We start from the raw sequence: 24,388 nt of genomic DNA, 5'->3' as shown, positions 1-24,388 counted from the left end.
TCTCTGACTTGGATATTCTTCCCTCTGCAGTTTGTTTTGTTTGTTTTGTTTTGTATTATTTTGGGGAAACCTTTCTCCAAGGGGTGGCAAGAAAAATGACCAAACGCAACTCTATTTTTGTATATTACCAATTTACTGAACCCAGGCAAAGAGACAGCCTTTATACAAAAGACTGACTCAGCTTGGGATTTCTGTTAAAACCTCAAGTTCAGGGAATTCTAACTGGCCAGGTCTTGGTCACATGCCCAGCACGAGAATATGGAGGTGGGATATCCAAGCCAAACCAGATGGAAATGTGAACAAATTCACCAAAAGTAGCAATGAAGGTCTTCTAAGGGTTCTCTTTTGTTTTTCACACTCTTCTGGAATCAATTCTGGTGGTATATATTTTACTAGGAAATAATCAATTTCATCCAGTTTTTAGATTTTTACAGCATATTTATGTTCAGTGAATCATCCTAAATTTAATATATTTCCCTTTGTGTTATTTTTCTTTCTGTTCCTATACTTTATACCTTGGCTTTCTCCCTTTTTCCTTGATCAGAATATCAAATGACATTCGATAAACTCTATATTAAGGTTTGGTTGGACAAGTAGAACCACTAGAAGGACTTTATTATAGAGATTAAACCTTACATGATAGTGGGGCTTTGTTAAGCAGTCTATGTAAATCCACTGCCCCTGCCTCTTGGTGCCAGTCCTGAAGTCAGTAGGGTTGGCAGTCAGGAATGAGAGATGATCTGAAGTTAGGAGATCAAGGATAAGCTGGAACCTTCAAAGATAAGCTATACTCCAACTAGAAAAATGAACTGAACACCATATTAAAAGGATTATACATCATGGCCAAGTGGGATTTATGTGTAAAATGGTTCAACAGACAAAAATCAATCAATGTGATACACCACATTAACAGAATGAAGGACAGAAAAACCACATGATCATCTCAATTGATGCAGACAAAGGCAGAAAAAGTATGTTCATTGGAGTTCAAAACTCCATAGAAAGTTTAAATAACATATTTGATAAAACTGAATTTGAATTTTATAAGTTGAAAATAAGCCAGAAAAAATTATGAGGTTAAATGAAAATGTGAATGATAAAGGAATAAAGGATAAAACGGAAGACCCATATTCATCTAATAATATTTTTAGAAGGTGAGATTAGAGTGAATTTAACAAGTATTTGAAGAAATAGTACTTCTCAGAGATTAAGTTAGAAATAAATCCTCAGATAAAAGAAGTGCTTGGAGTCACCAGTAAAAGAAATGAAAACAAATATATGATTATATCCTGTATCGTATACCTCACCTCAGCCTGATCCTTCCTTTGTTCCACATTAAAAGAATGTGCAACACTGGCAGACTACTTATATATACAATCTGACAGTGTCTCACTGTGTTCATGATTCCAACAAATCTATCCTCCACCTCTCTCCTTACTCCAGCAGGTGAGAATATTCCTAAAGCAACCCTTTCAGTTCTCCCACAGGCTAAACCCATGGATGTATTCTTTCTCCTTTCTTCACATTCCCTCCACATAATTTTGAGATCCAGTTTACAGAACTTCCAGAGGTCAAATCCCAGCTTGATCATGCATTCTCATATTGAATCGCCATCCTTCCCTGCTTCACTGCTTTTGCCCTGCAATCCGGTTCACTTGCATTGTACTCTCTAATTAAATAATAGCACATAAACTCTTGGCCTGAGGCTCTGCTTTCTGGGGAACCAAGGCTAAAAAACAGCTGGTAAACCACATCACATAATGGCAAAGAGGAAAGTCTACAAAGCAACTTGGAAGAAAGAAAGAATATCAAAAAAAAAGAGCAATGAGACTAGTAGCAATCTTCTCATCAGTAACAATAGATGCCAGAAGATAACTGAAAGCACTATCCTTAAAGTACTAATGGAAAAATCACTCTTAGCCTAGAATATAACGTTTAACTAACTATATTAATAAATGAAAGAGATGACATTTTCAGACAAAGACAGAAATTTCTACCTATAGATCTTCAATACTAAAACTTCCAAGGAATAGGTTTCTTACTGAAGGGAATTAAACTCACCATGAAGAAGTGGGATTAAAGAACAAACTGAGCAAAGAAAGTGATATACATGTAGATAAATCCAAGAAGTTTAACTGTTAAACACTGTGTAATTGTGTGACTAATTTGGGGGCCAAGTCAAAAATAAAGTGCAATTCAATGGAATATTACTCAGCCATAAAAAGAAACGAAATTGAGTTATTTGTAGTGAGGTGGATGGACCTAGAGTCTGTCATACAGAGTGAAGTAAGTCAGAAAGAGAAAAACAAATACGGTATGCTAACACATATATATGGAATCTAAGAAAAAAAGAAAGGTCATGAAGAACCTAGTGGTAAGATGGGAATAAAGACACAGACCTACTAGAGCATGGACTTGAGGATATGGGGAGGGGGAAAGGTAAGCTGTGACAAAGTGAGAGAGTGGCATGGACATATATACACTACCAAACGTAACATAGATTGCTAGTGGGAAGTAGCCGCATACACAGGGAGATCAGCTAGGTGGTTTGTGACCACCTAGAGGGGTGGGATAGGGAGGGTGGGAGGGAGGGAGATGCAAGAGGGAAGAGATATGGGAAAATATGTATATGTATAACTGATTCACTTTGTTATAAAGCAGAAATTAACACACCATTGTAAAGCAATTATACTCCAATATAGATATTAAAAAAAAAGAAATTAGAAACTAAAAATAATAATAATAATAAATAAGTACAATTAAAATAGAGACGATAATTACATGGAGATGATATAAAATACCATCAGAACCAATGCTTTGAAACTCATCAATTTTGTTTTCTGTAAGGGTTAGAGCTATTAAATATAAGACTGTGATCACTCAAGTAGGAATGTTCGACCTTTAATTACTAAAAATCTAGAATTAGAATAGATAAACTCCAAATCTGTTGAGGGGAAAAACATAACATTGAATGAAAAATGCAAGTTACAAAAGGAAATATATTATTTATGCAAGTTCAAAATATAAAAGAGTAGAATAGGATTTCTAACTATAAACAAATTCTTGATTTACAAAAATATGGATGCTAGAGTAGAGTCAAACTTTAGACAGTGTGTAACTAAGCAGCAAGGAAAATGCCATGGACTTTGAGAGCTCTCATGTGTATCACTAATATTTTATTCTAAAACAAGGTACCAATCAAATAGGGAAAAATCACATCTTGACTCTGAGTTTTGGATATACTAGTGATTCTGTGCTGTTTTATTAAGTTTAAATAGTTGTAAACAGTAAAAGTTAAAAAAAATCTGTAATGGATCAATGTCCTTTACTAAGTCCTGAGTCTTAGATCATGCTTTCTCCTCCTCCTTGGGCCAGTCCTTCTCTCTTCCTCCTTTTCCTTTTATCTCTAGTACATAACCTTGTATATGGAACATAGTAAGTACACATTAAACATGTGTTGACATGAATAATTCACATGAATGAGCTTTGCAAACTAAAGCCATTATCCTAAACATAAACTCCTCACAAAATAGCACAATTGTCTTCCAAGAAGTGAACCACTATAATAAACTCTGTTATGTGCTACAGAGTACCTCAACATTAGTAAATGTGAAAATATGTACCATAATTAGAAAGCTATCTTAAAGAGCATTAAAAACAAAAGAAACAATTAACCAGCATCAGTATATTAGGTAAAAATTGCTTTGTTAGATGTCTTTCCAGCAAAGTGCTAGACTACAGAAAATTGTAGACTGAGGAATTTTCTAAATATGATTCTGACGTGAATCCTGTAGACCTATTTTTGCAAATAAAAGTTTCTGTAGAGAAAGTGACATTATATAACACTGGTGGAACCAAAGCTTTTATGACTAATGTGCACAATTAGTGGTGCACAATTATATATAACTTTGGTGGGAGACTATTAAATATCTAGCATGTGAAGGTAATCTATTAATCTAAGAGTATAATTTTTAAGAGAGGTGAGAGTAGAAGGCCAATTTTTATGATAGCATAAATGCTATCAGGATTGCACTTGCGTTACTATTATAAAGTAGGACACTCGCAGGTACAGAAAAATAGGTTTCTCAAGTGTGGAAGGTGAAAGAAAGAATAATGGAAATTTTAGCTTTTTGAACATAAAAATGTGAAATATATGCTTTAGCAATGAAAATGAAACTACAAAATAATCGTTTTTATTAAAAATATTTTCTTTCCAGTTACTAGGTCTTGCTAGAATACTTTTAACCAGATCATTTAATTCCCATTTCAATCCATTCTATATACCCGATTTGGTTATGATTTCTAAAAGTAATATGTATTCCCCCCCCACTGCAATATTGCACACAATATGAAAAGAGAATATTAAGCTTACCGTGAGATTGAGTAAAACCTATCATTATGCAGTGTCCTCATAATGAGATTGCATAGTAAAAAAAGAACAAAACAGAATTGAAATAATGTATGAACATCCATATGTTATAGTTAGTTCTACTTGGGTGACACATTATACAATAATTCTGTGAAATGAATTGGAGAGAAATATCTCAAGACTTGAAAAAAAATCCAAATTCACAGACATTAATCTACTCTAGCATTAATTTTACTACTGTTCTTTAAAAATACTGTGAACCTTTCTTGAAAATCTATTCTAAGTCAAACTCTCTGTCATAGTCAATTATGAATTTTGTACATTTATTCTATGGACTCAAGGAGAGAACTGAATGCTGATATCAGAATGTCCCTTGAGTCCACAGATAGATTCAATGACAATCATCTATATACATAACAAAAAAAATGAGCTGATACTCACTACACACAACACTTTTGGTATTCATACTTAGAGTGTTTCCTTCAAATTGATGTTCCATAGATTTTTGGTATACAATTATTTATGGAAAAAAAGATGAAGTATTAAAATCTACAACATCACATAAATACACATACAGTTGATAATGTCTATAAGCAGTTAAACCAAATTTTTAATTCATATTTTATTTTTTGCATTTTTGTGAGAAAAGTATCAAACTCAAAGAAAAGTTGAAAGACCAGTATAATGAATAAATATACCAACTATTAATGTACCACAATGCCAGTTTTCTCTCTCTCTCTCACTCTCCAAACACAGACACACACACACACACACACACACACACACTCACACACACCTATGTCTCTTTTATCAAACAATCTGATATTAGCCTGAGGATATTATACTTCACCTCTAAATACTTCATTATGCCTGTAATGAGGATACAAACACATATCACCACTACCACACTTATGAAAATTAACATTAATTCAATTCTATCATCCATTATACAAAAGTGGAGGAAAATTTGGGACCCCAAAATATGCCTCTTTGCCATAAGAATTATTTTAGACTGGTTATTTTTTTAAAAAGAGCAGACTCAGGAGAAACTCAGAAAACCAAGTAGAAGTTACCCTTTTGTAAAGGACATTTACAAGGGGAAATCTCCATTTGTAAGGGTGTCTCCCCCTCTATATCAGAACAGGAAGGATGACTCTAAATCTCTAGAAACTCTTATCAGTAGAGAGGAAAATGACTTAAATCTGCATAACAAACATATCTTTATTTACTGTGCTTTGCCGGGTAACCTCCCATAACTGCCCCCCCACACTAAACATCTTCTTTGTCTTTAGCTGGAGATGGTATCTCAGGTGGTGGCTTGGGCCATTTTGGGGAGATACTCAGTTTTCCTGGGTACCTCCCATGTATATAGGAGGTATACCTGCTATTAAAATTCTGTTTGGAGACTTCTGGTGGCACAGGGGTTAAGAATCCACCTGCCAATGCAGGGCACATGGGTTCGAGCCCTGGTCCGGGAAGATGCCACATGCTGCGGGGCAACAAAGCCCGTGCACCACAACTACTGAACCTGCGCTCTAGAGCCTGTGAGCCACAACTACTGAAGACCACATGCCTAGAGCCCGTGCTCTGCCACAAGAGAAGCCACCACAATGAGAACCCGCACACTGCAACGAAGAGTATCCCCAACTCACCACAACTAGAGAAAGCCCGCATGCAGCAACAAAGACCCAATGTGGCCAAAAATAAATAAAATAAAATAAATAAATTTATTTTAAAAATTCTCTTTTTATTCCTGTTACTCTGTATTTTATTATAGGAGGATTAAAGGGGAACACATTTTTCTACCCCAAAAGATGTCTCTTTGGCATAAGGATTATTTTGAGCGAAAGATAATCAAAATACATCAGATTCAGGAAAAGCCCTTTAGCTCCCCCTCAACAGCTTAAATTTACATTGGAAAGGGAGCCTGTACCAGGAAAAAAGCTATTACCAGAGAGAACTTTTTACCTAAGAGACTTACTTGTGTAACAGGGCAAACATTGTTTTCTAAACATCTCTTCCTTCCTGTGAATGGCCTTCTTTCCCTTTGTACCCCCAGACCCCTACCCCTTTCCTTAGCTCAGAATGTTATATTAGCTTCAATTCCCTGGCTGCCTTTTGGGGCTCTTATTTTTATGGGACTCCCATACATATAAAATTAAATTTGTTTTTCTCCTGTTAATGTCTTAGGTCAATTTGATTATTAGACCAGCCAAAGAACCTAGAAGGGTAGTAGGAAAATGTTTCCACTCGAGTTGGCAACCATGAAGCGACCTTCACTGGCTGGACACTGCTCACTCTGGCTGCTGCAGCTGAGAGAACCTGGGACCTCTGACAAAAGCCAAAAGAAGAAATCTCATGTCAGTCTCCCAGATCTCTGCCTGCAGGGTCTGATGGAAGTGAAGGTGGTGAGAGTCCTTTGCTTTTTCTAAATTTAGATTAGCAGGAGAAAATATTTGGGTGAATTTGTTCCTTAGGAACACCTACTCTGGTAAAAATTTGATATGAGTACTCTTGTTTTCTATTGATTCTTTTCCTACTCTTTCTTTTCTTTGTTTATGTCTTTTGTGTCATTTGCCATAAGGATGAAAACCACAGTGTATAACAGAGGCAAAAGTCCTATACACTTGTCATTTGAGCCTGCCTCACAGACTGGTGAGTTCACAGTCCTCACCAGACAGGCACTGTGAGTTAATGTGCACATGAGGTAAAGGCTATGACTAATGGAATTTCAGAAGCAAGCCACAAAATTGGTGGGCACAGTCGAGCACTTAAAAGCTGTTAGAGCACTTGCAACCTAACTCCAAGACCCCCAGGTTAGGATAAGTTGGTCATGAATGGGTTAAATTGACTAGGTCACCACCAACCTCAAGAAAATTCCCATGTCATGAGGTACATGGTAAAATACCACAATCCCCAATCCAGTGGCACATGCCTCTTAGCTATCAGTTTGGCTCCAAGAGACCCAAGGCTTAGCTGAAGCCATTCATGTGTACATGAAAAAAAAAAAAATAAGGTGCAGGAAATTTTCCTTTTGTGTTGTTCTATGCTTAAGAGCTTAGCTTTATGACCAGTGAGAATATCACGTCTAGTCTCCACCACCTGGAAGGTACCTATACTTATGTGCATTTCCAGTTGAAAAGACTGGGATTCCAAGTGCGGTAGCCAGTTGATCAGAATCACTGGTAACAATCTGGGCTTGCAACTGGCATCTCTTTGTCTGACTATGCCAGCTCTCAGGGGAGTCTGTCACAAGGGGCCTTTGTCATCTCAACCTTCATTGTCTCATTCTAGATATTGTTAGGGCTGCATGTTTGCAGTCTCCTTTGGGACATTTCTTGCATCCATGGTTAAGCCATAAAAAGTCTTATTGGTTTGATTTGATATTGAGATTAAGATAAGATCCTACCTGTCAATTGCCAGACAATGGGAGCTTCGAATTGGCTATATTTAAGTGTAATGGCTATTGTTAGGGACTCCCTTAATAAGACGAGAGAACAGAAATTAGACTCAGAACAAAAATAACATCTACACCTGACATAAATTCCCCTTTTTCATCCTCTTATACATTCCTTTACCCCCAACTCCCTGTCCCTGACCCTCCAGATCTTTTGGCTCTCTGGGCCTCTGGTCTAAACCCTACCTCTCAAAATCCAACTCCATCACCTCAGTGAACTCCCTTAGGTCCCCAGATTCCTCCAACTTCCCCCAAAATCCATTAAACATCAAGTTGCCTGTTTTGACTTCCCTTTCTTTACAAGATTTACAGAGAGCACTCTGGCCTAACCTCTAGGCCTGGGGTATACAGATTAGGCATTAAAATACTAAAAGCAAGGAACTGAATTCAGAACAATTACCAGAGACAGATGGTAGGGATCATTTTTCCATCCCTTATGACCCTTGCTACTTTCCAGGGCTCTGTAAACAGGCTCTGCCAGCTTTAGGCCTTCCTATGCAATGCCTCTGTGGTTGTTTCCAGGACCCACACCACAAAAAATTCATGTACCCTAGACAGCAGCAGATCTTCTAAGTTATAAAGCCTTTTACCTCAACTTTCAGAACATCTTACCAAATTTAGAGAGGAATGGAAAGCTTAGTGGCCATTCACAACCACACTCACAGCAACCTAGATTGGCTGTTAAGGGATGTTCTTCCCACCCTTGATTATACTACAGCTATCAGACAAGCCAGGCAGTCCCCTGAGGAACACCTCCCCACTGCAGAGGAAACAGATGGCCAGAAGTTCTCCCAGGCCGTCCTACAAATGATCGGGAAATGGGTCACCTGGAGGCCAATGTTTAGGGGCTAGTAGAAGCAATAGTACAGGTTTCTCCCTAAGGTGAATTGGTCTGAGGTTGAATTTTGTACTCAGAAAGGTCTTTCTTAAATGCTTTAGACAGACTTTTTGAAGGCGTACTGCATTAAACCCTCAAGCTCTAGAAATCTTTTAATTTTCATCTTAGTTGGAAATCTCCCTGATATAAAGAAGCAGGTTTAGTAGGATGGGCACATCAGTCCCTTGATAGGCTGTTAACCAGGTCTTTGGGGAATTGGAAACAACAATCTTTGTCTTACAAACCTCTAAAAAACCAGAAATGTGGCTCTAGAAGCAAATCAAATTCCACCTCTTTTACCAATCTCCAAACCTCCCCTATTCATCTCAAAATGCTTGTAGATATTGTTAAAAACCAGGACATTGGAGACAGAACTGTCTTGCACTTAAGAAAAAGAAAAATTTAAATAGTAATTACCCTGGACCTCTGAAAACAGGCAAATATGCCTGAAAAACTCCATCTTGGAGAAAACTTGGATACTTTCTCTGTGATGTAGATTTTCTACCTCCATCTCCTCTATTGACTCAACAGCCATTCCCTAAAATGCAAACCTTAGGGAGATGTTCCTCATCCGAAAAACGGGGAGGGATGGTAATTGGAAATTGGGCAAATAAAAAAATCTTAAATGTCCTCTCCACAAATATTAATAAAAACTTTAGCCATCTGAGCAGGTGAACGTCACTTATTCCAACTGCCAAAACAAAATTTGGATCCACCTGTTCATTTATAAACTAGTGAGTTTTATATTACTGTACCTTAATCATAGCTAAAATTTTAAAACTATAGTTATAAGGCCTGTTTGCATCTGTCTGTATGTTTATGTGTGTCTATATATGTACGTGTGTCTATATATGTACATTGTATCTGTGTGGTATTTTTCTACCTTAGGATGGTATTGCCAAAATTAATTTGTAAAAGAGCTCTATTTAGTTGGGTTGAAGGTCAAGTACTTGAAAAAATTGGGTCTTCTAAAACTCTCAGAAATATAGAAACTAACCCAAGTGTTAATCTGGGATAATCTTCAGTAAATAAAACCTAGTTTAAGTTTGTTATTTTAATTAAAATGTGTGTGTTGGTTTAATTAAAATAATGAATGTAAACAAATTTTATTCTACCTGAGTTTACTAGAACTGCTCCTATAGAACACCCACTGATCGCTGGCAGAAGACTTCAGACCTCCCAAAAGGCAAGAAACTCCCCACGTACCTGGGTAGGGCAAAAGAAAAAACAGAGACAAAAGAATAGGGACGGGACCTGCACCAGTGGGAGGGAGCCACGAAGGAGGAAAGGTTTCCGCACACTAGGAAGCCCCTTCGCGGGCAGAGACTCCGGCTGGCGGAGGGGGAAAGCTTCGGAGCCACGGAGGAGAGCGCAGCAACAGGGGTGCAGAGGGCAAAGCGGAGAGATTCCCGCACAGAGGACCGGTGCCGACCAGCACTCACCAGCACGAGAGGCTTGTCTGCTCACCCGCTGGGGCAGGCGGGGGCTGGGAGCTGAGGCTCGGGCTTCAGTCGGATCCCAGGGAGATGACAGGGGTTGGCGGTCTGAACACAGCCTGAAGGGGTTAGTGCACCACGGCTAGCCGGGAGGGAGTCTGGGAAAATGTCTGGACCTGCGGAAGAGGCAAGAGACTTTTTCTTCCCTCTTTGTTTCCTGGTGCGCGAGGAGAGGGGATTAAGAGAGCGAGCCGAGGCTAAGAGCATGGACCACAGAGACGGGCATGAGACACTAAGGCTGCTGCTGCAGCCACCAAGAAGCCTGTTTGAAAGCACAGCTCACTATCCACACCTCCCCTCCCGGGAGCCTGTGCAGCCTGCCACTGCCAGGGTCCCGTGATTCAGGAACAACTTCCCCGGGAGAACACACTGCACGCCGCAGGCTGGTGCAACGTCACACCGGCCTCTGCCGCTGCAGGCTCGCCCTGCACTCCGTAACCCTCCCTCCCACCGGCCTGAGTGAGCCAGAGTCCCCGAAGCATCTGCTCCTTTAACCCCGTCCTGTCTGAGCGAGGAACAGATGCCCTCAGGCGACCTACACGCAGAGGCGGGGCCAAATCCAAAGCTGAACCCCGGGAACTGTGCGAACAAAGAAGACAAAGGGAAATCTCTCCCAGCAGCCTCAGGAGCAGTGGATTAAATCTCCACAATCAACTTGATGTACCCTGCAACTGTGGAATACCTGAATAGACAACAAATCATCCCAAAATTAAGGCGGTTGACTTTGGGAGCAAGATATATTATTTTTTCCCCTTTTCCTCTTTTTCTGAGTGTGTATATATGCTTCTGTGTGAGATTTTGTCTGTTAAGCTTTGCTTTCACCATTTGTCCTAGGGTTCTGTCCGTCCATTTTTGTTCTTTACTTTAAAAAGAAAATTGATTCCTTGATAATTATTTTTTATTGTAATAACTTTATTTCATTTTATATTACTTTATTTTATTTTATTTTATCCTCTTCCTTCCTTCCTCTCTCTTTCTTTCTTTCTTTCTTTCTTTTTTCATTCACTTTTTCTCCCTTTTATTCTGAGCCGTGTGGATGAAAGGCTCTTGGTGCTTCAGCCAGGCGTAAGTGCTGTGCCTCTAAGGTAGGAGAGCCAAATTCAGGACACTGTTCCACAAGAGACCTCTCAGCTCCATGTAATATCAAATGGCGAAACTCTCCCAGAGATCTCCATCTCAACACCAAGACCCAGCTCCATTCAACGACCAGCAAGCTACAGTGCTGGACACCCAATGTCGGGGTCAACAATATGATGACAGTTGACAACTAACCTTTTGGTGGTGAGCACACTGTAGTTTATATAAATGTCAAAATATAATATTATACACATGAACCTTATGTGTTATAAACCCATGAAAATATAAATAAATAAACATTTAATAAATAAATTTACTTTCATTAACTTATGAAACAGCAACATACTTTGCCCAATTTACTTAGCTTCAGAATTTTCATTTGTACAGTTTGAACCAGAAGAAGTACCTTTATTGGTTTATTTTTTTTCTAAAATTCTAAGACTAAATTGTTAATACAATGTCTTCAAAAAATTATTAATAGAATGCTTTCATAATTATCTCACATAAATATTTAGGTAAATAGCTATGTAATAGCTGAATTTTCTCAAACTGTTAAAATATTATTTCTAAAGGTATATTTCAGGTTAAGAAGGATTAAGCTGCAGAGATATAACGTTTAATGATATTTCTCAAGTGATAAGAACTTACTATCAGAAGCATGTAATATATTAGTACCCTCATTATGAAGTTCAGATTCTCCAGCAGAAAATGCTCAGGGCATATGTGAGTGATGATAATTTTTTTTTCTATGCCTATATTCCTATAGCATTTCTTATCATGATGTCATTGTGTAACTGCATTTAAAGTGGGCTCTTAGGGACTTCCCTGGTGGCGCAGTGGTTAAGAATCCGCCTGTCAATGCGGGGGACACAGGTTCGAGCCCTGGTCCGGGAGGATCCCACAGGCCGTGGAGCAACTAAGCCCATGCACCACAACTACTGAGCCCGTGTGCCACAACTAGTGATGCCCACGTGCCTAGAGCCCGTGCTCTGCAACAAGAGAAGGCACCGCAATAAGAAGCCCGCGCACCGCAACGAAGAGTAGCCCCCACTGCCCGCAACTAGAGAAAGTCCGCGTGCAGCAACGAAGACCCAACACAGCCAAAAATAAATAAATTTAAAAAAAGATGATTCTTTAATAAATAAGTCAATCAATCAATAAAGTGTGCTCTTAAGCATTTGCCAATTAAAGAACCTCAACCTAAAGACCCAAAGACCCCATCTGAGTTTGCTAAGTGATGCAGTGTTAATAAAACTGTGGCTCATTGGAATCTAGTGTGTTACAGGATTTTTTGCACACTTAGCTCTTCAACTGATTTGGTTTGGATTCTAGTCAAATTACTTGGTACCTTGGTTAAGTGGGCTTGTGAAAAATACCTGATGTATACAACCACTTCCTATGGAGCTAATAGCTATGTGTTTGCTAAGTATTTTGTGAGAAGAAAAGATCAGAGAGCAAAGAAAGCTGGATTTCCTTCAAAGCACTGAACGGTAACATGTATGTAAAGACTGGGTAATTACTGGGCAGAAACAGGCCTGCCAGTAAAAGCCAACGATATGCAGCTCCCTTCTTTTGCTGAAAATCTGTCCTAGTTTCATGTTAAATTATATATTAAAAGAATACTACATTTTTCTATAATGATATTTTTATAATATAGAGGGTATGTTTCTGACCAAAGACTCTACATCCACAATATATGACAAAAGCAAAGGTATAATGATAAAATATCATACTCGACTCATTTAAGTAGTAAAGTATATTCTAAACCTCATAATGGACAAATATAGTCACTGTGAGGTGGTTCTATAAGTCTCTAATATATTTTAAAAAGGTATATATCATGTTCAAACGAATTTCTACTATATCTTAAATTATGACTATATAAAATGAACACATTAACTATAATGACCACTTATTGACACTAATATAAGTCTGTTCCTCAACAAGAAAGATGTACATATGTATGTGGGTGTTTGTATGAGTTAGGTAACAGGCATCTTTTAAAAAAACTGTTCAAGAAAATTTGAAGTAATGAATTTTCATGTAGCATGAGGAGGTAATCAAAATCATTCTCCCCTATTTCCTTAATTCTAAGGTACCTTATGTTGTATATGTCCTTAAGTTAGGGAAACTTTTTTTGGAAATAAAAAGCAAGTACACCAAATGCGCACATTAGAAAGAAAATTCTGGTTTTATAAATTTTATAATGAAGAAAGAAAATGGAATACCTTGTTTTATTTACCTTAGAATTAAATTTGAATTTAAGCTTAATTTCTACAGTAACCTTTAGAAATTTTTATTATGCAGTCTTTCTTGATGATAATTTGTAATTTGCTATGATTGATTTAGAATTTCCAAATTTCCATCCATTTTTAGAATTCAAAATTTTGGCTAAAGCCATCAATTATTTGAAATCCTCTCTCAATCTAGACTGTGCCTGAGGCCAGTACCTGAGCTGATCCTCTAGAGAGCTTCATGGAGAGTATAATAAGGGGAGCCCTTGTTGAGTAATTTATAATTGATTAACATCATCATGAATTGCTCCCAACTTTATTCATGATTCTGAACACTTGAGATAATTGAAATACCAAAAGAATGAGTATAAAGCTATTAGGACAAGTGGATACTTGAGCCTACTCACAGTCTCTTTGAGGCAGAGGCTCATTTTGTGCATAAGTGTAAAGGAATGTATTTTTGGAAAAATAATTCTAGTTCCAGTTAGAAGATGGTGAACTCAGAGAATTCATTTATCACTGCTCAAAGTGTTTAGAGCCATTGAAAACATTTCCCCCTAGACATTGACATGATGGATTTATTTTAATCAGCAATTACAAAAGTTGACCAAGTGCCAGGCATCAGTGAGTAGATTATTGGGCAAAAATCCGTTTTTTCCCCTTGTACAAAACCTGGATGCATCCTGTCCAAGGACAGACTTAAACAGGCAAGGGAAAATTTATTGAAAATTTGCAATTGGAGAGAGAGATTGGACTAAACTCTGCTGAAACAAAAAGTGGGACAGTTTATCAATTCTGAAGTGAGCTAGTGGACTGGTACTGGAGGACATTAGGAGGAGACTGGTTAATGTGATTAGGCCATCTGTGTTTGCTAATCAGCACTTATTGAAGTTAGACTCTTGCCTTCCCACAGAGAATGCGGTGCTATGTTTCTTGATGATTACATTTCGAAAACTGGCTTCCATGTCCGTGAGAAAGACATTCCTGGGTTGTAAATCTGGCAAGATGACTAGAAGAAGATTTACGAGTCAAAGGGGTGAAAAAAGAATTTGCATGTTTTTTAGAGTAAATGTTCTAAATAAGGGGAGGTCAAGGGCCTATAAGTCAGGAAGAAACCTGTCTAAAGTTTTATTAAGCTGAAAGGAATATTAAGGCTGTCTTGGGCAATCTAAACCTTGAACACAGGTACAGATGTTTGCCAACTCTAGAGAAAAGCCTACAAGTATGACCAGCTCCTTTACCTTTAATTTCCCATCCTCCCTAATCTGATTTAGGTATTTCACTTGTGTTGTCACAGGCTTACCAATATCACAGAATTTATCAGGTCAAATTGCAATTTTTTGTCTGTTTACTACTCTTGACACTGGACTGTAAGGTACCTGAGAACAGGGATCCTGTTTACATTTGTAACCACAGGACCTACTGTAATTCCCCTTACCTCAATTAATGCCTGCTAGAATAAACTGAATTCTAAAAAATTAACAGAAAATTAGCAGAGATAGGAAATAAGAATGTGGGAATTACAAAAAAAATAAGAGCCTTTAGTTTAGTAAAATGAAGATGGTAAGGGAATATGATCAGAAGCCATATATTCCTAGAAGGTATGAAATTTTCTAGTAAATCCTAGAAAACTAGAAGTTGGCCACACACAGTGGAGATAGGAAAGAGGGCTCACATTTAATGTACACTATATGGTAGACGCTATGTTAGCATATCAAATTTAATCGTGTATCTGTGAAGAAAGCACTGCAAACCCTATTTTATAAGTAGGAAAACTGATACCTGGAGTGGCCATATACCACCTACAGAACAGTGAACCAAGATTGAAACACTCGCCTTTATGGCCCCAAGTCATAAAGCTATTAAACTTGGCTGCCTTAAACATAAATTATAATAGTTTAAGTTTAGGAGAGAAAAATGATCAATACTTTTAACTTTGCATATGAGATGATATCCCTAAGAAGGGATCACCCTCAAAATATAAATAGAATGAATAAGTATCAGATGTATCTTTAAATACTAGAGACAAGCAAGGGTGTAAAGAAAACTGGTGATGTTTGGGGGTACCTTCCAAAACTTTTTTTTTTTTTTTTTTTGTGGTATGCGGGCCTCTCACTGTTTTGGCCTCTCCCATTGTGGAGCACAGGCTCCGGACACGCAGACTCAGCTGCCATGGTTCACGGGCCCACCTGCTCCGCGGTATGTGGGATCTTCCCGGACTGGGGCACGAACCTGTGTCCCCTGCATCGGCAGGCGAACTCTCAACCACTGCGCCACCAGGGAAGCCCCCCTTCCAAAACTTTTGAAGGTGGTGTCCCCACAAGGAGACTCTGTCTCTTGGTAGCACCATCAGCTCTGCTTCTGGATTGGATGGATATTGAGATGACATTAGAAGTGCTGTTCTCTTAGAGTTAGGACATTCTCTGATTCTTTAGTAATGAAATACCTTTGATTCTTTGCTTTATCACCAAAAAAGATTGTTTAAAGGAACAACCTTTTTGTTTTTCCAGATACACACTGGGAATGCTATTTACCAACTCCCACTACATGCTAGAGATATGATGGTAGTCCCCTTATATATCCCAGTATACCGTACAGAAAATATTAAGGCTACTGGCATCAGTCCCATATGGTTAAATAAGCTGTTTAAAGGAGGATATTCCTGAACTGGAGAGGGATGTCTGGGACAAGAGCAAGCAGGATGGAGAGGATTTAATCAACAATTTAGTTTTATCTGGAAGCCTGATAAAATTCAAATACCCATGTCTCGCTTGCATGGGACTTATTTTTCAACATAACATGGCTTGACAATTTTTCTTAAGAATTTGGGATGAGAAGGAAAAACATAATAATTTAATCTAGTCAATAAAAGGAATAATGATGTTCCTCTTATTTCTTTGAAATCCTTTGGTAAATTTCTTGACTTGTCATCTGACTGACTTTTACCCTTTTCTAGAAAAAAAGCATACCGGGAGGAAGTAAGACCTAGTGCTCTTTAGTGTACTCTTGGCATTCTTCCAACTCTTCTGGAAAACATCATTCTATCACTTATATTCTTGTAGAACTGTAAGTTGAAATGAAGAACCCTCTTACCCAGCCTCTTACACAAAAGTATCACGATATTCTTTAAAAGACCCTATCCAAACAGACACATTTTAAATAATTATTAGTTCACCATCATGACCCAACAAGACTGCAAGGTTGCTTAGCAACAGAATCAGGCACTCTTAACAGGAACATGCATGGGAACAATGGTGAAAAGTGATGGAGATCTTACAAAGGCAAATTCTTTGAATTAAATCTTTGTTAAAAGACATCATAGGGAAAATGAGTTTTTTAACCTAAGAATTGTTTCCTGAGATTGATACATTATTTCATAGCTAAACATCATCCACTTTCCATAGAATAGATACAACAATGGAACTTTTAGTCTTTACATAATTTAGGGCACTTACAAAACATTATTTATCAGTGTTAGCTTGAAAATGAATAATATTTCTGTGTCGTCCCATTATCTTTAAAACTGTATAGATATATAAAGAAAGGAAGTTACTTACAAAAATAAATACTGCAAATGTACTTGATTAACGATGTTCTATTTTTATGTCATACGTAATTAGACTATAAAAATTGTATTCTTTTAAATTTGAACAAGATATAAGTATATATATATGTATATTTATGTATACATACATACACACAAACATGCATTATCTATCTAATTCCCATTTCCAGTGGAAAAAGAAAAGAAAAGAAAAGAAAAAGCCTGCAAAGCATTGTCTCTTTGGGACTCCTAGATTGACTAATTTTTGGCTGAATGGGCTGATTTTATACTACAATACCTGTAAAGGCACTAACTTGCTTCTATTAGTAAATGGAAGAAAATCCAGTACATTTGGGCTCTGTTGATGCAATATGTAAACACCCAGCAAGTTCAAAGAGTAAGCTCAACATCCTGGCAGAAGACCTCAACTTTGAACCTAGTACCATCTCTGGCTTGGACAATTCACTTAACCACCATAGACCTCATATTCCTCATCTCTAAAAGGAGGTCTCCAAGATTATTTTCAGCTCTAAAATTCCTAAAGTTCATGTCCATCAACTCTAAGTAGCATCATTCTTTTTTCTCACAGAAGAATTGTTTGTTTTAGTGCATTGGTTATTTGACTACTGTCTTTATGTAAATACTAGAAGTAGCAGGCTTGTTTGCCAATACATTCACGTATCAGGCAGAAAATTTTCAATACTGGGTTTTTGTTTGTTTCTTTCTTTCTTCACGGCTGATTGCATGTTGCAGAGCTGATTTTTAGTTTCTGAAAGTTAAAAACATGCAGGTGTAGATATAATGTGCTGCAGCCATTTATATCACCAGCCATAATGTTTTAAAACAACTGGCTTTTTTGCATAGTCTTTAGAAGAGGGTTAGATGAGCACTTCTGTTTTCCTTTCCTTGAGAAGTTTTATAACAACACCGAAAGGTCATCTTTAAAATGTCAGACAAGATTAACAACAAAATCTTGGAAGACAGCCAGTCCACCAAGGAAACAATCCCAAAGGACTCTTTACAGATGCAAATCTTAAATAAGCAACAGAACCTGAGAGTGGGGTGAGGGCAGTGGAGAGAAATACTTTGTAGCAAAGAAATACATTGAAGAGATGCCTCATGGCCTTGAACTGTTGGAAAGGAGTAGCAGTAAACAAACCTGGCCCCCAGCAATTGCTAAAGGGCACATTCATTAGGAAGTTGGAAGCAAGAAGTATAAGATCATGAGTCAGAGAAGCAGAATCATGAGCCACACCCACACTGGGTTCTATATGCTATGGTTAAAACCAAGAGAAGTTGATGTAAATATTTTAATTGCAAGGAATTGAAAAAGTGGTTTTTAATCTCACTAGTTGATGCCAGGCCAGGTTTTTGATTATACAACTGAGGATGTAGCTCTATAGTCCTCACAGCTGAGTAGTAGAGAAGATGCAGTTTTCTTCCCACAAAAATACCACTTCTCCTACTAACAATTCTAAAGGGAGAGAAAGCCTTTAACAGAGAACACATTAAAGGAGAGTCACAGTTATTTAAAACCAGAAACTTAAATATTGATGGAAGAAGCAAGTAGGTTTAGGAAGAGAGCAAGCTACAGAAATTGATAAAAGCTTTGCACTTTTAGTTGAAATTTTTAAAATTATCAACAGAAATGGAGAATAATCTGCAATTTCTATTTTATCCAGTATTCAACTAAGTGGCCTATTAGTTTAGTAGGATGAAAAGTATCTTGCTGGCAAATGTGGAAACTAATACTGAAACAGAAATATAAGGCAGAGATATTTTTGTAGCAAAGGATTTCACCAGCTTTGTCAAGGTTGACACTACTTAATATAAATGTTAGATTATGTAATACATAAATGTATATTCAGTAGAAATAGTCAATAAATTGTACATAATGTACTACAGTAGTAAATGTTAGGTTCTTTTCAATGAATACTTTATAGTGTCTTTGCGATCTTTATAAAGAGCCTAGTTTTTAAATAAATACTATTTCAAATTTGGGGAATGAGAAGTTTAAAATAAGATGAACCAGATTTCTACAATCCATTTTCTGATGCTCAAAGTGGGCAGACTACAAAATGGAGCATGGCTGAGGCCATGTGGTAATCTGTGTGTTCCTTGCACTGTTTGAATTATATTATACATCCGTAATATGCAGGGGCACAAATCACTCATAGGTTATGCTTTTTAGGCAAACTTTTACACACGAATAACAACTAATTTGAATAGACCTTAGCAAAACCGTGATGTCTTCTTGTTTCATCAAGCTCCACTTTCTGAGTTTCCCCTGTGAGTCTAATTATTGCTCTCTCTTCTCTATTCCCTAATACCCTCGGCAGAACACTTATGCCCTCAAGTTCTCTTCCCTCTTGCACATCATCAAAACTTGCTTTTGGATCATTCAGGCTGAGGTAAAAATGACTACGATCTTAAAGCACAACCAGTATTTGAATTTTAATGGGAAAAAAAGATTTAAGCTAAAGGGATGAGATTCCGAGATAAAGGGATGAGAGTTGAATGCCAACCATCAGTTAGTAGATGAGAAGACCTTTTTAGGCAGCAAAACTTTTCTGCATCTCTAGTCATAATACTAATTCTGCAAGCTATATAGTTGGAGAGATGCAATCATATGAAAGGCTCAAGATATCAGAAAATAGAAACCAAAACTACTTCTTCTTAGTTCATAAATAGGGTGTAGGTTTACTAAAGAGGACATTAAAATTGCTTCCTGTTTCCTGAACCCAATCCAACCAGCAAGGGAAAGGAGTTGAATAATGTAGCATTTGAGTTGGTTAATGGCAGGGAGAATTCAGAGTGGAATTACAGATGTAAAATGGATATCAGGATGTTATTTGTGTGTATGTGTCCATCGTGTATGTGTATAGAAGCCACCTCTGTCATCTAGGAAAAGACATTTAAATCTTCCAGAGTTATAAATTCACTGAGAAGAAACGATAAACTTCAGCGTCATTTTGTTGCTCAATTGGGTCCTATTTGAGGGATGAATCAATAACAATGATTTCCTTGAATGGTCTCTCAAGGCTATTGTTTTTTTATGGTCCTGGTATGCAAGGGGGTTGTTTTGAAAGGACACAAACAGGTAATTCTCTCTTTCAAGGATTTTGGTCGTAGTAGTTGAGCAAAAACTACAGTATGATAGAAAGCAGTTCGTTTTCTTTGTCTCATATACAGAGTTAAAATTAAAAAGTGAAAAGACCCTATGTTTTATCATTTTATATTCAACACTGATCTACATACGGGTTAAAACAAACTGATCTTACTACCCATTATGATTATTAAGGTACCAAAAAAATTCACTTTGAAAACGATTCCTGAATATGGATACATTTTGTATTCAGAATCACATGGAAAAAGAAGCCTCTTAATTTACATGGGCCAGTGTCCCATAGTTATTGATCATTATTCATGGGAAATAAATTAATTTTCTAACATTCCATCATTTGCTATTTTTTTTAACAAAAGAGGGATTTTATTGTTCAGCACAGGGAAATAGAGCCATCATTTTATAATAATTAAATGTAGTATAATCTATAAAAATATTGAATCACTTTGTTGTACACCTGAAACTAATATAATATCGTAAATCATCTATACATCAATAAAAAGAGGTATTTTAGTTTTCTTATCAGCTGTTCTGTTCTTTGTTAAGAAGTGAGGAAAAAACACTGATTCTAAGGAAGTCAGATCCTTGATTTGCCTGATGATTATGAATATGAAAAAAGTGTTCTCTACAGAACAGTAGCTCTTAATCAAAAAAAGGCCGGCTCTAACATATTCTACAAAGAAGAGTGTGCCAAGATATAGCAATCCTTTTTGATTCTTTTGAAATTTAAACAAATAGTGTACTCTGCATGAATTTTATCTTTCAACTAAATCATTCTACTGTGGAATTTATGATGCTATAGTACTAGTTTACGAAGAAAGTGTAGTAGGCTTCACATATCTCCATATCTTATATTGATGGCATTTAAATTCTAATACCAAACTGTTATTGTTTCATAAACTAGGAGAAAATTACGCTTATAACAAGCAGGAGAAGCTGGCAGAAGCAATAGATGTCCCATTCTTTGCTTTCTATTGTTTGTAAGCCTAATTACCCTAGTTGACCAATTAATGACAACACATGATGAAATTTTCCTGACTGCTAATTAATGAGCTCTAATTTCACTAGCTTTGTTACTGCTAAGGCTTCCACTAATTCTATGTGTGAATGTCTTCTTACCCTACTCCTCCTACTTTCCCCTTTGAACTTCCTCATATGTAGAGAACCCATTTGATTGACTTAAGCGTCAGAAGATACTTATAATCAGAGAAAAAGCAAAAAAGAATGACTGTAATGCCAATTAGTATAACTATTAATTAGAAATTATGTTTTGAGGATTTTCAGACAGAAGAGGAGTAGAAATGATAATAGTTTAGTTTTAGGAAAGCTGTAGTACACAAAGAGAACCCCAAATCACACCACAGAGAATTTTGCAGGAATTTAATATATCTGATATACACTCAATTTGTGCCCATGAATGGTGAGCAACTAGAAGTAAAGGAGAATCACATAGTTACATTTCTGGACAAATCAGGTTATCAGAATGATGTAATAATGGCAGTTTACCTCAATCACTTCTTAGGCTTTCTTATTTACTATGCTAAATGTTAAATGAGATTTCTGAGTAAAAGCATTACAATGACTTCAGCATTGTGGGACATGAAACACAGTGAAAACTCAGAGCAAGGAAGGAAATAAGTCAGGTAAGAAGGAAAAAGAATTGAAAGAGCTGAAAGATGTATTACTTGGCTGTCAGGTGTTAGGAGAATTTATTTGTGCTTTTTCTTAATCTTCATAACGCTCTTGTAACAATGGTAGTAACATACCCATTTTTTTTTTTTAGATGAGCGACCTTTAACTGTAGGTTGCACTTGATTGTCTGCCAGGTTTTCAAGTCTGTGATGGGGACAGTAATGTCAGAAATTTCAATCCCAGTCAGATCAAGACCTGGTAGAAACACCATTATGGAAGTGCATAGTTTTGACCCAAATCTGACCACATTAAAATGTTGTTCTTTCTTCTCCAGGATGATAGTCTGTATTTCAAGAAGAATTCTAATTCTTGCCCCATAACAATTTCTCTGAGTTCTTTGTGCCAACTAAAGCCTTTGATTGATTTTCATATTAGCAAAGCCCTGGAATTCTATGCAAAATGCTATGAATAGTTATCTACCTATCTAATTATTTTTAGCAAAAGGATGCAGAGCCGTTATCAGATTCTCAAAACTCAATCAGATTTTCTAACAGTTTACATTAAATAAGGTAATGAATGCCCTTTCTGGATCCAAACCTTATAATATTTTTAATCCTTACCGTGGTCCCTGAAATGTCTATTATCTCTAATTATCAATAAGGGAACTGAGGCGTCATAAAGTCTAAGTAAGTGAGAGGTCTGGAATTCAAATCCAGGTCAGTTTCAGTCTTGAACACCACTAATTCTATAGCCTACACTGCATTCTATAGTCTCACTGTAGATAATCAATAAATGTTCATTTATTTCCTTTACCCCAGTTGGGGACAAAGAACATGGGTGGGTGAAAGAAAGTACAGATTAGTTTTACTGTGAATGATATAATAATAATGCTAGTCAGCAGTTACAGAATATTCATATTGTGTTAGGAGTTGAGCATTAAGTACTTTACAGGCATTATTTTATTTAAAATCTCATATATATAATACCTACCTTAGGAAGTAGGTAATATAAATGTGCCAAGGTGATTGAAATAACGTGGTCACGTACAGTCAATGAAACTGGGAAAGACTTTTCTGGGCTGATGGTTGAATTTTGGCCAAGGCATTAAGGGGAGAAGGGATGAGCACTGGTGGGGAGACTGAAAACTTATTCATCATAGGGAGAAAGCACTGGTGGAAGCATTGTACTGCTTGCTTAAGAACTGTTACCCTCATAACCCCAAAACTGAGGTTTTGCTGAAAGCTGAAGGCAGATTTCTTGCAGTGTGAAAAATAATTTACTGATATCTCTTCATGTTTGAACATGACTGTTTTGCAGATTTGTTGAAATGACTCAAGTTCTCTTTCAGATCTGGACTAAATGTCTGTATCATAGCATTAGGGCCCATGAAGCAGCATCTGCAAGCCCATACTCACCTCCCCCCTTTTTAGTGTTTTGCACTCTGGAAAAGCAAACAACAGCAACAAAAATATCTTATTTCCTTTTATCTATAGTTATTATTCATCTTGTCAAGAAAATCATTTGATATATTTATGCTAAAATATAAATGAGATTTTTCCAGTTTTATTGAGATTGAATTGATATATAATATTGTATCTGTCCAAGGTGTACAATGTGATTATATATATATATATATATATATATATATATATATATATATATATATATATATATATATATATATAGTGTGTGAAATGACTACCACAATAAGTTTAGTTAACCTTAATTCACATAATTACAAATTTTATTTTTGTGATGAGAACTTTCAAGATCTACTCTCTTAGCAACTTTCAAACATAAAATACGGTATTGTTAACTGTAGTGACCAAGCTGTACATGACATCACCATTACACACATATCTTATAACTAGAAGTGTTTATCATCTTCACTCATTTTCCTCACCTCCAACCCCCAGCTCTGGCAACCATCATTCCATTCTTTCTATCATGAGTTCAGTAGTTTAGTTTCCACATATGAGATCCTAAAGTATTTATCTTTCTCTGTCTGACATTTCATTTAGCATAATGCCCCCCAAATCCACCCATGTGGTCACAAATAGCCAGATTTCCTTCTTTATCATGGCTGAATAATAGTAGGTTGTATGCACCCCATTTTCTTCATCCATTCATCCACAAAAATCACTGAGGTTGTTTCCATGTCTTGGCTACTGTATTGGGTTGGCCACAAAGTTCATACAGTTATTGAATACACTGTTCAATAAAACTTGGTGAAAATGAAAAATGTGTCTTTCATTTTTACTTAAAATAAGTCTTTGACAAAGCCAGCTAGGCATCCCTTTGAGTAATGACTTATATCGCATTGAAATATTTTAAACATACGAACAGTAATAGCTTAAATGACAAATGTTACTAATATTGACACAATTGATCAAGGAGAATATGTTAGAATATGTTAAAATGCAGATGGACAGTGAAAGAACAAATATAACTTTTAACTAACTATTGTCTTGATATTTAGACCATTGGTTAAGAACATGATAACAGGTTTCATCCATTTCAAGAAAGCAGAATATTTGCAGATCACTTAACATTTACTAGGTATGTTCTCAGTCTGGAA

At 36.8% G+C, this 24,388-nt stretch overlaps 1 protein-coding gene across 1 annotated transcript in view; it reads right to left on the bottom strand.

Annotated features, from left to right (window-relative positions):
• LOC309807016 (E3 ubiquitin-protein ligase RLIM-like) overlaps positions 1 to 24,388 on the bottom strand; it is a gene marked incomplete at both ends in the record, with an annotated part of 156,523 nt that overhangs the window by 90,940 nt on the left and 41,195 nt on the right. The window lies entirely within an intron of this gene.

The sequence above is a fragment of the Mesoplodon mirus genome (assembly GCF_964341445.2).
Source record: "Mesoplodon mirus genome assembly, chromosome: 1".
Taxonomy (NCBI): domain Eukaryota; kingdom Metazoa; phylum Chordata; class Mammalia; order Artiodactyla; family Ziphiidae; genus Mesoplodon; species Mesoplodon mirus.
The sequence above is the reverse complement of the archived record's forward strand: the minus strand, read 5'-3'. Positions and strand labels throughout refer to the sequence as shown.